General features: G+C 44.0%; 1 protein-coding gene across 1 annotated transcript in view; it reads right to left on the bottom strand.

Moving 5' to 3' along the window:
• Positions 1–13211, bottom strand: part of XCR1 (X-C motif chemokine receptor 1) — a 75468-nt gene extending 62257 nt beyond the window's left edge. The window contains exon 1 of the mRNA XM_082347452.1: positions 862–13211. The gene's annotated coding sequence lies outside the window, so the exon portion shown is untranslated. The remainder of the gene's footprint in view (positions 1–861) is intronic.
• Positions 13212–14962: the final 1751 nt, after the last annotated feature.

The following is a 14962-nucleotide window of genomic DNA, read 5'->3' as shown; positions in this document are numbered from 1 at the left end:
CTGTGGCTACGTAAGAGAATGTCCTTGTTCTTATAAAATACACACTGAAGTACTTAGAAGGTCTTCAGGAACATGATGTCTGCAACTTACTCTCAAATAGCCCAGAAAAACAACATACATACTAAACATGGAGGGGGAGGGGAACGATTACATAAAAGGGGGCAAAATACTAACAACTGGTGAATCTGGATAAAATGTTCTCTGAACTTGAGTTCTTTGATCCGTTGTTGAAACTTTTGCGCAAATTTGAAATTATATCAAATTTAAAATTTACAAAGAAGCAAAGGCAAGGGTCAGGGTTGGATTTTGCTTAGGGCTGAAATCTAAACTCAGGGTGAGAATAAACTAAACTTTGTGAGGGGAGCAAGTGAACCGAAGTTGGGTTTTTTGCTTTCTTTAGAATCAAACTTTGTGGAAGACTGACTTAAATGTATTCTTCAAATATTAATAATTAGGGACTACCAGTTTTGTTTATGCTGTCATTTTAAAAATTGACATATGGACTTCCCTGGTGGCGCTGTGGTTAAGAATCCGCCTGCCAGTGCAGGGGATACAGGTTCAAGTCCTGGTCTGGAAGATCCCACATGCCGCAGAGTAACTCAGCCCGTGCGCCACAACTACTGAGCCTGTGCTCTAGAGCCTGCGAGCCACAACTACTGAGCCCGCATGCTGCAACTACTGAAGCCCGCGCGCCTAGAGCCTGTGCTCCACGACAAGAGAAGCCACCGCAATGAGAATCCCGCACACTGCAACAAAGAGTAGCCCCCGCTCGCCACAACTAGAGAAAGCCCGCACACAGCAATGAAGACTCAATGCAGCCAAAAATAAAAAAAATAAATAAATAAATTTATTTTAAAAAACTGACGTATAGTTGACATACAATATAATGTTAGTTTTAGGTGTACAACATAGTGATTCGACATTTAAATACATTACAAAATGATCACCACTCTAAGTCTAGTAACCATGTGTCACCTAAGTTATTATAGTATTATTGACTATATTCCTGATGCTATATATTACTTCACATGACTTATTTTATAACTGGAAGTTTGCACCTCTTAATCCCTTCCACCTATCTTGCCCAACCCCTCACCCCCCCTCCCCTCTGGCGACCACCAATTTCTGCTAAGATTCTAACAGAGTTTACTCTATATATTAATTTTTGACCAGAGGCTTCCGGATTGAAGGTCACCTGGGAGCAATTTTTCCTGAGTGTCCCCATGTAGTTGTGCAAACTTAATGGCAGCAAGGAGAATCAAATTGCTTTTTGGAGAGGGTGCAACAGCCATGTGCTTTGTGTGGCCTGATGAAAGCTGCCCCTCCTGGGTCTCCTTGGAGCTTTAGGGAGGGGAAAACCATTTCACATAAGGGGTCAAAAGCCTTGGGAGGGGAGGGACTGCATACATTAAAAGTTGAGAAAATCTGGCAGAGGGGCCCAGGGTGACAGGAAAGGACAAGGGCTCTAAGGGCAAAGATAAACTCACTGGGGGGAAGGGGCTCTGAGCTTAATTCAAGGGCCTAAGACTTTGCGGTGTGTGTTTGTGTGCTCGCACACGTGCGTGCGTGCGTGTGTGTATGTGTGCGCGTGTGTGTAGGAGGCAGTGATTCTGGAATAGCCTGCAGCTTAGACCAGCAGCCTCTGGACCAGCATGGTGCCACACCTTGGGAACGATGGCTGAGCATGTGTGAGCTGAAGGAGCAACAATGTTGGAGGCCAGCGTGTGACACCCCTACAGTGGCCTGGATGGAGCCAGAGCAGCGAGGACATCACCTCCTGAACAGACAAGTGTCCTTGGGGCTGAGCCCGTCCAGGCTTCAACAGTGACCTGTGTGCTGTTTCTAGAACAGAGTAGCAGTGGCCAGCACAGCCCCTTCAAGTTCTCTCCCAGCCTGTGTTTGGAAGGACCAAGACTTTTTAAGCCCCCAGGGTTCTTACACAATTTGAGGAGGGAGGGGCCTCAGAGAGCAGACAATGAATCTTTGTGAACTATTAATTGGTGAAATAAAAAAAATACGTGTCTCTACCAGGTGGTATATAATCTCCAAAGTGGTCACCATCAGTTCCGTCCTTCCCTGTACACACCGAGGGGTGGGGTGCATTTCCTGCCCCCTGCATTTAGGCTGGCCTGGGACTGCTTTGACCTAATGTGGTGGAACTCCCCTGCCCTGGTCTTCAGGCCTGGCAGCTCCTGCTTTCTTCCTCTTGGAACTTTCACTCTTGGCTGCTGGTTGCTGCCTCTTGAAATCCAGTGCCCTGAGGTGAGAAGCCCAGTGCAGCCACACAGAGGCTTCATGGAGGACTGAACTCTGGTAGACGGCCAGCACCAACTTGCCCTCTCAGTGATGGAGACCAATTTGGACCTTCCAGCCATCCCAGCGCCCCGGCCAATGCCACACGAAGTAGAAGAACCCCTCAGTCACCCACAGAATCATGACTGGGAATAAACAGTTTTGTTATTTTTAAGCCATGAAGTTCTAGGTTTTTTTTGCTTGTTTGTTTTTTAATGTAGCAAATGACAACACATACTATAAGCTGGTCAGGTGAATCAGATAGGAAATATATAGAAGCCTAATTGATGAGGTCGTGTAGTCCGGCTTAAGGCTCAGCTGACAGAGCCTGTGTCGATTTATACTCCCGCAAGGACTCAGGACACCCTGATCACTGTTCCCGTCTATGGCTTCCCATTGTAAATGGAGACACTGAGTACCCGGGAGGGAAAGTGACTGCGCAGGTCACAAAGCTGGTGGTTAAAGCAAGACTGAGGGCCAGGTCTTCTGAAATCTTCTCCTTTCTGCACAGGAAGAAACGTTACCATCACAGTTAGAAACCTGAGCCCTTATCTACAGCTCCCCACGTGCCCTGCTCCTGCTCCGTGGGGCTATCTCTCTGAACCCTCGCTGAGGCTCTGCATCCTCTGTTGTCAAGATTGCGGTCAATACCCACCTCCCAGATGAGGAAACAAGACTGAGAAGAGCTGAAGTATTGCCCAAGGTCACATAGCTAAGGAAAGTGGAGCTGGAATTTGAACTCAAGGTTAACTAAAGGGGTCCCAGTGTCAACTGCACCCCCGACTGTCTTTCCCTTCGTTACAGGATGAGTTCAGAATTCTGATTGTAGTTGTACCTTTGGATAAGTTAGGTTTATCCAAAGCCTGACATTGCCGCCTGCGGTGGTTACAAATTTTGTGAACTTTGCTCCTTTCACTTGTGAAAATGAAACACGCCTCCCTCTGCTTTCCCTGCTCAGCACCCTGTTGCTGTGGTGAGATGAAGTGAGCAAGGGGGCTGGGCTGCTGTGTAATCCGTGTGAGCGGCAGTCAATGTGAGCACTCATTAAAACGGTGAGATATTCTGCAGATGCTAAATCATAATTCATGTTGAACTGTGCTGGTTTTAAAGCAAGGTTTTAGAAAAGGGCTCCTTCTGCTTTCCTTTTCTTCTGCTTTTTAAATTGTAAATAGAGCACATTTCAAAGAGGGAACCTGTCTTTCCTGCGCTGCTGGAAGTCCTGGCTGGAGTGCGTGGATTGACACCCTGTGTCTGCCCAGTCCTCTGACTTCGGGCCAGAAGTCGACACTTACAGGGTCCCTGAGAGGAGGGAGGGGAAGATGGTCATGCCTTTATGACTCACAGGCTCCCGTCCACCTTCCTCAGGCTGCTCCCTGGACTGCTCAGACAGCCTAGAAGAGCAGGGGTCCCCCCAGAGCCACAGCCTCCAGGCTCAGTGGGCCTCACAGAGCTACACAGCAACACTGCCGAGTTTCCCTATTCTGTGCCACATGTAGCTCAAACCCTCTCACTCTAGAATTCTGTGACTGTCCCCCAATCCCCACTATCAGCAGGTGACCCACTACTTTTTCACCAAGAAAATAGAAGCCAACAGGATAAAATACTCTTAACTTCTTGCTAGAAAACCTTCCTCTTCACCTGCACTTTCACATCTCCTGGACTCGTTCCCATGGGACGCTCAGCCGAGGCAAATCCTGCCCATCCCCGACCCCCTCCGCAGACATTACTCCATCAGCTTTGTCCCCCATCTTCCATCTCTTCCTCTCTGTAGCTCAAGCCTTTCCCATCTGATAAAGTCGTGACCCCTCCAGCTGCTGCCCCCTCTCTCCCTCCCTCCACAGTTAAAACGGAAAGCCATCTGCTCCTCAACCACTCAAATCTGGCATCTGTGCTCTCCATTCCATTAAAACTCATCACCCCACAGTCACTTGCTAAACCCACTGGGGGTTCTAAAGGCTTCCCCCAGCCTGGCTGCTCAGCTGCACCAGAGAACCTGACCACCACTTATTTCTTGAAAAGTTCTATTTTCTGACCTGGAAGACGCCCCCTCTCTTAGTTTCCCTCCTATCTCTCTGTTCCTTTCAGTCTTTCTTTGCTTGTCTCTAAAAGGTTGTCTTTGCCTTGGCTTCTGGCCCTTTTCTCTTGTCACACATTCTCAGGATCAGGGGTCCAGCCAGGGGCCAAGGAGAAATTGTACGTGAGTGAGTCGGGCTGGGCAGGAGCATAGCGTGGGGACTGAAGCAACCGGGGGCACGTATGGTGGAAAGGTGGCAGCAGCAACTCAGCACTAGCAGATGGCTGCCAGGAGCAGGGTCGGCAAACGTTTTCTTTAAACGGCCAGAGAGCAAATATTGTAGACTTTGTGGGCCACGTACAATCTCCGTCATATATCCTTCTTTGTTTTAACAACCCTCTAGAAACGTAAAAAAAAAAAAAAAAAGCTTACGTCTAGGGTCATATAAACACGAGCCAAGGGCTGGATCTGGCATTCAGACTGTAGTTTGCTGATCCTTGCTCAAGAGTGAACACAAATGCAGAATGACCAAATCTTCAGGTTTCCCAGAGAGGCCAGAAAGCTGGATTTTGTTTGAAAACTTTTAGTTATTAAACGCCTGCATTTAGAAGATCTCCGGCAGCGCCTGCCTCCAGGTACCCACCGAGCATCTTGTGGCCACATGTGGTACACCCAGAACCCAATTCATTAGCAGACTCCTTGCCCAAGTTGGGTTCACAATCTCAGCAAATGACAGTGCCCTTGACTAAACTGCCAGAAACAGATACCTGGGGGTCCCTGCCCTCACACCCTGTCCACCTGGCTCTGTCCTCAATGCCACTTGCCTGTGTTGGGTCCCCATTATTTCATCCCTTGAGGACAACCTCCTCCTGATAAAGAGTCCCCGTCTTATCCTCTTTTAATCCATTCTGCAGCCAGAATGATCCTCCTAAGGTGCAAATCTGGGCATGTCACTCCCAAGCTTGACTCATTTGCTAATTGGAAGAGGTCCTAAACTTCAGTTGGCTCACAAGGCATCTGGGGGTCTGGCTCCTGCTGGGCTCTTCAGGCTCTCCTCCCCTTGCTCACCCCACCTCACTCTGTGCCTGTCTTTGTGGCTACTTTCAGCTCCTAAAACAAGGAAAGCCCCCCTCTCACTTCCAGGTCTTTGCATCAACTGATCTGGCACATCCTTCACTCCACTCCACAAACTGACAAACTCTTCTTTGTACCTAATTTTAGAGTTATAAAGCCTTCCCAGATGTCCCCAACTCCTGCCAGCCAGTGCCCTTTCTTTCTTTCTGTCACATAACAACTTTATTGATATATAATTCACATGCCATGTAATTCCCCCATATGAAAAAGGCAGATGCCTGGAGGGGTAGACGTGGGCAAGGGAGTACAAGACCTTCCACTGGGATGTGGGAAGAAAACAGAACTGTCTTTATTTTTATATTATACTTTTATCTTCTTTTGGTGTTATTCTATACATAAGATACTAGCACAGTAGAACACACATGTGATAATGAATAAATAAATATTCACATGTTGGAGGTACCTGCGCAGCGCTGTAACTGACAGCAGCCTGCAATCAGAAGCGTAGAGACCTTTGCTTCCTACTCTATCCCGCTGCCTCCCTTTCGAAGGAGAAAATAGCCCACCTGTGCGAGACAGGAACGGCTCTGCCAAAGGGTCTGAGCTTGGTATACAAGCGCCCCCTTCCTCCCTCGACTGCTTTGGGTTTGGCCCACATCACCTTGCGTACCTCTGCTTCCCCTTCTCCCTGAGTTGATCTCTCTGCAAAGGGCAATAGAGTTGCCGAGGCTCCCCCACCCCTTCACTGCACAGGGACCGAAAAAACACACAGCTGTCTTTCCAAGGAACATCACATATCGAAACAGAGAAACAGAGCAGGTAACAAAATTAACATTGTGGAAATGGTTACGAGACACTTCCAGGAGTCTTGGGGTTCACTGTTCCCGGTCTTTATCCAAACGTGCTAGTGCCGCCCCCCTAGGTCTCATTCCTTTTAGTCTTTCACAGCGAGCCCCACAGAAGCCTCCTCCTTTTGCCCTCTGCACACCCAGGTACACACGTGTGAGCACATGCCAGTATCCACAACTCCCTCTGCTCTGTACCCACCACTCCTATGCCATGGTGCCCAGTGAACTTTGTGCTACTTCAATCTCTTCAGCGTTGATCTTTGGCTTCCTCAAGGGCGAGGAAGTGAATACAACTCAACAATGCCTGTCAACCTTGTAGTTCTCTTACAGTGATTATTTTATAACAGTTTACAGATTTATGTTCCACATAGCATTTACTGTTTGTCAATTTTGAGGACAAGAACACAGGTTAGGAACTCAATGCAAAGATGGAGATTAAAACGGATCTTGATAGACTGGGTCACTGAACTGAAACCAACAAGATGAGATTTAAGAGGAAAGAAAGTAAATTCATGCTCTGATACTTAGAACATTAGTCATGCACAAGAACTAGATGGTAAGATCTGTGATGGATGGCAGTTCAGGGAAAAGTTATCTTGTGATCAGGCCATAAGTGACAAGGTCTTACCTTAAAACTAGGTCAATAAGAACCAATTGTGTGACATTTGCTAGAAAATTCATTGCAAAGATCTGCTTATCTCTGGGCTTAGAAAACAAACGGACTCTACTCCCCTTCCCCACCCCCACCAACACTTGGGAAAAATCAAAGGGCTACGATGGATAAATTACCTCTGGATTAAATTAAGAACCAGCTTGGGAAGATACCCACTGACTACCACAGGTACAACCCAGTAGCCCCTTCACACTAAGTAGCTGGTCAACTCCTCTAGATGTGGGTGGTTAGAAATAAGGTCTCAGTTTTGATCCTGGTCTTTTTCCAGATGCTCTTCTGTTCTCAACATCTGTTGTCCAGTTCTTGTCTCAGGCTGGTCAGATATTGGCTGACCCTGAACAAGGGCACCCTCTCCTTGTGAATGCATGGAAAAAAGCAAGTTCTCGGTTAGTGGAAAAACGCTAAAGGGGTGGATGACCTTCTGTTGGCTTATTGCAGAGCGTATTCCCACATTGGATATGACCTTCCAGGGAATCTTTCAACCTCCAAAAGGGTCAAATATGGAACTGAAAATCATGAGTGAGTTTTCACCCTAGTCTTGAAATATCTATCTCAATAGTTGTCAATAAATTATTAAAATAAAATTTCAAATATTAAAAATAATAGATGCCATGAAGACATCTTGGGATCAAGTGTCTGGGTGGGAAAGGAGGAGTAAAGTGCCAACTCCTAACTGATTGTGACCAGCTCTAGGAAGGATGGGAGCTGTGACCTTGGTTGGCGTCTGTGGGTGTGAAATGGTATCTCATTGTGGTTTTAATTTTCAATTTGCATTTCTTTAATGACTAAAAATGTTGAGCATCTTTTCATACTTTAATGGCCATTCATAAATATTCTTTGGTGGAATATCTGTTCATATCTTTTGCCTATTTTTTGCTTGGGCCCATTGTTTTCTTACTATTGAGTTGTATGAGTTCTTTGTAATTCTGGAGACAAGTCTTTTATCAGATATGTGTTTTGCAAATATTTTCTCCCAGTCTATTTCCTGTTTTTACATGGTTTTTTTTTTGGGGGGGGGGTGCCACACGGCATGTGGGATCCTAGTTCCCCGACTAGGGATAGAACCCGTGCCCCCTGCAGTGGAAGGGCGGACTCCCAACCATTGGACTGCCGGGGAAGTCCCTGCCTTTACATGTTCTTAATGTTGTCTTTTGAAGTGCAAAAGTTTTGAATTTTGATGAGGTCCACTTTATCAATTTTTTTTTCCATTTACGAACTATGCTTTTGGTACTGCATCTAGGAAATCTTTGCCTAGCTCGAAGTCTCAAGATTTTCTTTTGTGTTTTCTTCTAAAAGTTTAATTGTTTTATCTCTTAGGTCTAAGTCCATGATTCATTTGAGTTAATCTTTGTGTATGGTGTGAGGTGAGGGTCTTATTCATCTTTCTGCATACACCTACTTACTATGAAATATTTTTCTATAACGTCAATGTTGATAGCAACTTAATATTCCATTTCATGAACATACTATAAATAGCAGGATCCTGATAAGTGTTTAACAACTGTCTCTCAAAAGAAACAAAAACAGACAAACAAAAACCCAACAGCCCTAATATGTAGTATTTGCCAATTCCCCTGGTGTAAATAATCCAACCATTTCCAATTTCAAGGTACCAATGTTACATAACATCATGGAGTTGGGAAGAGATCTCACAGTTGGTTCTTATAAACTGCTACAAGCTGGATGCAGCACATTACTGAATGTATTTAACCAATACCCCGCGATTTGAGGGGGTTTTGTTTGCTTCTTGTTTTTCCACCTTTTACCCTCAATATAGAGAAGTGCCCCTCGAAGCAGGAAGAAGCAGCCTATTTTTATTCCCTGCTATAAATGAATGCTGGCCCTCCAGGGAATTTGTTCTCTCATAATGAGCACAGCTATGGTTAACATTCTTGCAGCCTTCCTGTGGTCAGATTTAGTAATGCCCATCATATTTACTTTCAGGACAACTCCTCACCTTGCTTCCTGGAGAAGATAAAGAAAACTGAGTTTTGACCAAACAGAAGTACAAGGCTGCTTGAACTTCTGCAATTTTGCAAAGACACATATTCAACATTTAAATTAAGGGGGTGACTTCTCCTTTACTCCTTCTCAGGAACCAAGTATCGAATTAAGCAAATGTTGCAGGGCGAAACAACTGTCTTCACAGGCACTGGAGTGATGTCAAGTGAGAATGACCACAATGTGTCAGCTTCCTGAAGGCATCTGGGGCTTCAAAGTAATGTGAGGAAATTACTGGAGTGTGACACTGTTTCAAAGAAAATGTACCAAACCTTCCTTTTGAGGAAAACCTTGTAAGAAGTGAAAATAAAATGAGGGGGCACTCTGGGGTAGATGTTTTTCATAGATAGTAGTTATTAAATCCCCGTTTGGAGTTCTGTGCAATCCACACAGTTCTACCCACACTGTTACAAGGCGGGAAGGGGCAGAGGCCTGGGAGGCAGTGGAGGGTGAGCAATGAGAGGGTCAGGGGACACTGGTCACTGAGCAGTGTGGGGACAAAAGGGCTTTGAGCAATTGCCACTACCCCACGAGGCTTTACCCCGTCTTTATAACTACCACTATTTAAGCTACCCTTTTCAATTAACATGAAAAGCGAGGCTCAGGGAAATGCTAAAGTGCTTCTCCGGGGTCTCCTGGCATTTAGATACCTGTGTTTTAAACCTGTGCTTAATGTATGCACTCAGTCCCCTCCTGAATAGAAAACTCAAACTCAGTATTTTCTGATGGCTCCTGCTCTAGCCCATCTCCCGGCCGCTCCACCCTCTGCCCCCACCCCAGCACTCCCCACCCAACCCCCCACTGGAAGTCTTAGCCAATGTTTTACACTTCCCAGAGGGTGTCATGCTTCTGGGTCCTTATTCACACCATACCTTCATCCAGGAATGCTGATCCTGGATGTTCTTGGAAGAAGCACTGAATCTTTTTCTTTTCTCAATCTTTTTCCCTACTCTCCTTCTCCCTTCCCTTCCCTCTCTCTTTTCCTTCTTCATTTCTTTCTTTTCACAAAGAACAGTTTTTCTTATGATGTGCTCACTTAAAATATTGGAGAGGGACTTCCCTGGTGGCGCAGTGGATAAGGCTCCACCTGGGTTCAATCCCTGGTCAGGGAACTAGATCCCACATGCATGCCGCAACTAAGAGTTCGCATGTCACAACTAAGGAGCCGGCGAGCCGCCACTAAGGAGCCCGCCTGCCACAACTAAGACCCGGCACAACCGAATAAATAAATAAATATTTTACAAAATAAAATTAAATTAAATTTAAAAATAAATAAAATAAAATATTGGAGAGCTCTGAAAGAGTGTACAGAAGAAAATAAACCACCGGTGTGGTGCTCTGTACAGCATCCTTGGAGTTATGCTGAAAGGACATTTCCAAGACTCCCCTGCCTGTAGTGGTCCAGGTGAGTGTCTGCAGGAGATCATTAGTGGGCGATCTGCAAGAGTGAAGCAAGCTACAATGCTGTGCTCCGAAGGTGAAAACAGTGGTCAGTGTGCTGGTTCACAGGCTACTCTTGTGGGTGTAGGGCAGTGCCTGGACCCACAGCCAGTGCAAGTCCCACTGCTCCTGCATCCTGGGCCACCTACGCATCAATATGGTAAAAGTGCAGGTTCCCCTGCAGGTCATTCTCTGCATAGTTTGTCCTCATGTGGTCTAGTGGTCCTACAGTTATCTCTAGGTTGCCCTATAGAGACTTCCTCTAGAGTGATGACTCAGCATCAGATGCAGAGGCGACAACCTGCACAGACTCACCTACCAGCTCCCACAGTGGCATACAATCCAATTCCCAAACAAATCCCTCATTCCAGAGGTTTCCAAGGCTTCTCAGTTCTTGGTGCCTTTATTGCGTTCATACTTTTTTTTCTCAGTGCCCTGGGCCAAAAGAAATACCAAACAATTCTACTCATTAAGTGGTTAGATCCAAACAACTGAAGTTATGTTTGAAAAGAAGATACATATAAATTGAAAATATATATATATATATATATTTTTGGCTGCGCTGCACAGCTTGTGGGATCTTCGTTCCCCGACCAGGAATTGAACCTGGGCCCTCGGCAGTGAGAGTACAGCGTCCTAACCACTGGACCACCAGGGAATCCCCTGATTTTATATTTTTAAATAGTACCAGTGGGATATGTACAGCTGTTGGATGTGGCCCAACTTCTCAAACCTTGGAATCCCATTGGACACTGCCACCCTCATTTCCTGTTCCTCACTGCTTATCTCAAACCACTGAAAACCCAGCTCTGCAAAGATATGACAACTTTGAAAGGCATGTACTACAATCTAATATTGAAACTGTAACCTATCTCAAACTAGTAGTTCCTGTGGTGTCCAAGAAATGTCAGGTATCAATTTATAGCCCTTGAAAATTGGAAATATTCCATAGCACTCTTGTGAATTCATTGAAGCCCCTGGGGTGTCTCAGTCCACAGTTTGGGAACCATGGCCTTATCTCATGTCATTTCTCTGATGAAACCCTGAATGATACATAAAAAAATCTCATTAAACTTTTGGGTACCTTCTCTTTCTGAGATGTGAAGTGATTTGCCTTAGTCACACACATGATTAAAGGCCTCAATAAGAGATGGAGTACTCTTATGCCAAGAGAAGAAAATACAGGACAAATCGGGAAAACACCGGTACCTCCGGGTTGGAAAGGAACCTTTAAACTACAATTTAAAGAGCATATACCAAAAGACAAAACTTGATGAGTTTCATTACACCAAGGTGAAGGATTTCTATTCAACAAAGGAAACTATACATAAAGTATTGATAATATACAGCTGAAACTATGATAGAAGCCATTTGCAATGTCTAAAGCATAAAGAAATTAAAATCCAGAATATACAAAGATCTTTTGCAAGTCAACAAGAAATGACAGCAAACCCAATACAAAATGATCAAAGATAAGAACAAGTAATTTCAAGAAGAATCTCAAAAGCCTACCAAGTATGTAAACAGATGTCCTAACTCATCAGTATTCAGAGAAATATAAAATGAAACAACTCTGTCACTTTACCTGTTAGACTAGCAAAGATTAGAAAGCAGTATAACACCAAGTGGTTATAAGGAACCTTCATGCAGTTAGTGGCGATATAGACTGAACTCACTTACATGCCCTTTTTCAGGCCAACTCTGTATGAGACTATTGCAGCTTTATCTGTAAGAGCAGAGAGTTGGAAGAAATCTTAGTGTCCATCCCTGGGAGAGCAGACAAGTAAAACATGGAAGATATACTCTGTGCAGTACTGTGCAGCAGGGAAAAGATATGGATTGGATGTTCTACATAGCAACATGGATGGGCATGCAAACCAAGTGCTATGTTGAAAAGTAAGGAACAGATACCATTTACCTAAATTAAAAATACTACACAAAACAATAAATGTTTTGAACACATGAAAAGAAAATGAAATAGAATTACATTATGATCCAGCATTTGCACTTCTGGGTGTATACCCTAAAGAACTGAAAGCAGGGTCTTGAAGAGATATCTGTACATTGATGTTCACAGCAGCATTATTCACATTAGCTAAAACATGGAAACAACTCAAGTGTCCACCAATGAATGAATGGATAAGCGAAATGCTGGACATCCATACAACGGAACACTATGGAGCTTTCAAAAGAAGGGATATCTGACAAATGCTACAACATGGATAAACCTTGAGAACATAAGTGAAAGGGCCAGTCACAAAAAGACATGTATTGTATGATTCCACAAAAATGAGGACCTGGGAGGAGGAAGGAATGGGAAGTTATTGTTTAGTGGGTAAGCAGTTTCAGTTTTACAAGATGAGAAGAGTTCTGGAGATGGATGGTGGTGATGGTTACACAACATGATGAATGTACTTAATACCACTGAACTGTAACTTTATGGTTAAGATGGTACATTTTATGTGTATTTTACCACAATAAAAATTGTGGGGAACAAAAAAAGAAAATGATATTCATTAAAAACCTTAGAATGGGGACTTCCCTAGTGGCGCAGTGGTTAAGAATCCGCCTGCCAATGCAGGGGACACAGGTTTGAGCCCTGGTCTGGAAGATCCCACATACCGTGGAGCAACTAAGCCCGTGCACCACAACTACTGAAGCCCGCACGCTCTAGGGCCTGAGTGCCGCAACTACTGAACCCGTCTGCAGCAACTACTGAAGCCCACGCGCCTAGAGCCCGTGCTCCGCAACAAGAGAAGCCACCACGATGAGAAGCCTGTGCACTGCAATGAAGAGTAACCCCCGCTTGCTGCAACTAGAGAAAGCCCGTGCGGAGCAACAAAGACCCAACTCAGCCTGAAAACAAACAAACAAATAAATAAATAAATAAATAAATAAATAAATGTTTAAAAAAAATTTTTAAAACCCTTAGAATGGGATTTCTGCTTTTGGTCATTCAATTTTTCCCATTCATCTGTCAACAGACACTTAGGTTGTGTCCATACCTTGGTTATTGTGAGTAATGCTGCAATGAACATGGGAGAACATTTATCTCTTTGAGATAATGACTTCGTTTCATTTGGATATACTGCATACCCAGAAGTGGGATTGCTGGGTCATATGGTAGCTCTATTTTTAATTTCTTGAGGAACCTCCATACTGTTCTCCACAGTGGCTGCACCAATTTACATTCCCACCAACAGTGCACAAGGGTCCCCTTTTCTCTACATCCTCACCAACACTTGGAATCTCTTGTCTTTTTGATAACAGACATCCTAACAGATGTGAGGTGATATCTCACTGTAGTTCTGACTTGCATTTCTTGGATGATTAGTTATGTTGAGCACTTTTTCATGTTGTTGGAGATTTGTATGTCTTCTTTGAAAAAAATGTCTATTTAGGTCCTTCACCCATTTTTAAATTGGGGTGTTTTTTTTTTTTTGCTATTGAGTTGAGTGAGTTTCTTGTATATTTTGGATATAAACCCATTATGGGATTTGTGGTTTGCAAATATTTTCTCCCATTCCATAGGTTGCCTTTTCATTTTACTGATAGTTTTTTTTTTTCTGTGCAGAACTTGGAACCTCATGTGCCAAAAAGTAAGAAAGTGCTCAAAAAAGGATAGGAAGGCATAGCAAAAGGACATAGGATCCAACTTGAAGGGACTCCCACAGATAAATCTGGGACAATCTGTGCATCAAAATAAAGACAATATTAGACTGTATTCAACTGGATAAAAAAGGAACCCAGGAGGTCATGGTGATATAAATAAACAAATGAATAATATGTAAGTGGAAGAGAAAAGATTTACTTTACAGTAGAATGACAACTAATAATAGTCACTTATTAATTAATACGTACAAAATTCTTTACAGTGGAGAAACTTGGTAGACACCTTCTAAAACAAGTGATAAAGTTTAACGTCTTTAGTCATGAGGCAAGTTGGCACCACGTGTCTCCTGATATTGAGAAGAACACAGCATCACTTCTGTGATTTTCCTGCCCTAGCTGAATAACCTGAATCTAATCATCAGGAAAACATCAGTAAACCCCAAACAAGGAACCACCTGCCAGGTTACTTAAGTGTTATAATAAAAAATAATGAAGTCACAAAAGGCCTGAAGAATTGTTCCTGAATGAAAGAAACTAGAAAGCCATGGCAACTAAGTAAAACAAGTGGTTCCGGACCCTGGGACTATAAAGGACACTGTTTACAAAGTGGGCAAAATTGGAAAGAGGGCTGTGAATTACATGGTCATACTGTGTCTGTGTTAGTTTCCTGTTTTGATTGTGTGGGAGTGCATCCTTGTTTAATAAAACCATCCTGAAGTACTAACGGGGTGATGAGGCATCCTATTTGCAACTTGCTCTCAAATGGTTCTGGAAAAAAAAAAAGAAAAAAGGATCTGCGCCTATTTGTCCGTCTTTTGAGAGAGGGAGGAAAAAAGATAATAAGGAATTTAAGGCAAATGTGGTAAAAAGCTGACAGTAGGGGAGTTTGGAGTGGGGGAGATGGAAGTTCTTTGTGTTATGCATCCATCTTAGGGAAAGGATGAAAAGGAGAAAAGAGTAAGAACATCAATAACAAGGACATGGGGTGTGAGCCCGTTCACACAGGGG

The sequence above is a fragment of the Balaenoptera borealis genome (assembly GCF_965194805.1).
Source record: "Balaenoptera borealis genome assembly, chromosome: 12".
Classification (NCBI taxonomy): domain Eukaryota; kingdom Metazoa; phylum Chordata; class Mammalia; order Artiodactyla; family Balaenopteridae; genus Balaenoptera; species Balaenoptera borealis.
Note: the sequence above shows the minus strand (reverse complement) of the source record. Positions and strands in the feature narration are given on the sequence as shown.